This window comes from Poecilia formosa, unplaced genomic scaffold (assembly GCF_000485575.1).
Source record: "Poecilia formosa unplaced genomic scaffold, Poecilia_formosa-5.1.2 Scaffold867, whole genome shotgun sequence".
NCBI classification, from domain to species: Eukaryota; Metazoa; Chordata; class Actinopteri; order Cyprinodontiformes; family Poeciliidae; genus Poecilia; species Poecilia formosa.
Window position 1 is genome coordinate 11,331 of NW_006800806.1, and position 1,629 is coordinate 12,959.

Genomic DNA, 1,629 nt, shown 5'->3' on the forward strand with positions numbered 1-1,629 from the left:
CACACAAAAAAGAAAATAATGGCTTTCGCCTAAAAAAAATATGGAAATGAAAAGTGAAAAATGAAAGGTTGATTTGATTATGCTTAATTTAACTTGACACACAGGAATGTAGCTGCCTTGCCTCTTGCTCCAAAACACTGGAAGGAATGTTTAATCTGGTTGTTGCATTTCTCCACTACACACCTTGGAGGTTCAGCTTCAATCACACAATAAAAGCAGACCAGAACATCTGATTATATAAAAATGGAACCTTCTCTGTTTCACTGAAGATGAAAAATAAATTAATTGCAACAAAACTAAGCTATTCAGCTGGATAGAGTCTGAATTGCTACAGCAGAGCCCAGGAAAACGAACTTTCTGAGATTGTGTTGACACTAAGAGACTGAGTGATGACAGCCTGCCTCAGTGAGACAGATAATAGTGAAAGCAGCAGCCAGTTCATCATTAGACTAACTTGATGTCTTCTTTGAAATCAGATTTCGCTAAAGTGGTGTTCCACTGAAGCGCCTCCTCAAACACGTTCTGCCTCCTGCGGGTGTTTGGAACCTAAATTCCCCAACAAGTCCAGGATTTCCTTATACCCGGTAAGTTGCGTGGACTCCAAATTGCCTGTGCTCGTACCGGTGTTCTGGAGCTGGTCCACTTGGCCGCCCTGGTCAGTATCAACCCAATAGCGACTCCTGAAGTTCAAAAGTAGAACAAATTGGAGGAAAAACTTAACTGTCGCTTCAGTTCAGTGTGGTTCCTGAAGAAAGAACTTCAAGCTGAGGAAATTCACATAAATAGTTGTCTCTTGGTTTTACCAGTCTTGTATAGCAAATAAAATAACACGAGCGGCAGTTACGAGCGGAGCAGCTAGTAGCCATATTCTCGCTAAGCTCACAGTTTTGACACAGAAAGCAGCTGAAGCTCAACTATCGTTGAACAAACTCAGGTATTCAGCTGAAGGCAGTTTGAACACATCGAAGTGGTAGAAACTAGTTATTGTCCATTGTAAAAGTGTTTTAATATAATTAAAATATAACATTACCGTAATTTAACAAGGAGGTTCGGTAGAATCGTCAGCAGGTGACAATAATTAATGGTTACCAGGGAAACCAAACTGGTCAGGGAAACCCGTAAGCAGCTATGATACTGCTATGCTGTATCTTACTGCGTTAATTACGTCTTCTCAAAATTTAAAATTCGTTTCAAAATTAATTTCAGTTCCATTCAAAAATACTTTATTGATCCCAAAAAACAAATAAAATAAGGAAAAAATACATCCAGGTGTGAACAGAGGTGGCTATAGTAGTCAAGAATTATTCTCAAGAGTAAAAAGCGACTTGAATACTGGTTTATTGTTTTGATATTATTTTAGTGTATTAAAAATAATTAGACAGACAAAAATAGAAGGTTATGTCCAAATTCTGTATTTTTAACAAATAATTACAGTATTTTTAAAGACATACTTTCAGAATGTATGTATTTTAGAACAGGGTTAAGTACTTCCAGTGACAGTATATAGTGTTTCAGTAATTTGGTGAAAAATATATTTTGCAAACCATTTTTTTTTTTCACCTACTGGTTGTAGTTCTTGTTTTTGTCAGTATGTGGTGCTGTTTTTACAAAAAGGTCTAAAACGACCAG

At 36.9% G+C, this 1,629-nt stretch overlaps 1 long non-coding RNA gene across 1 annotated transcript; it reads right to left on the reverse strand.

Moving 5' to 3' along the window:
- Window positions 1-621: 621 nt before the first annotated feature.
- Window positions 622-1,112, reverse strand: LOC103131891 (uncharacterized). Its single transcript, XR_475455.1, has 2 exons — window positions 1,031-1,112; window positions 622-680 (listed from the first exon to the last, which is right to left on the reverse strand). It is a non-coding gene; the product is annotated as an uncharacterized LOC103131891 (long non-coding RNA).
- Window positions 1,113-1,629: the final 517 nt, after the last annotated feature.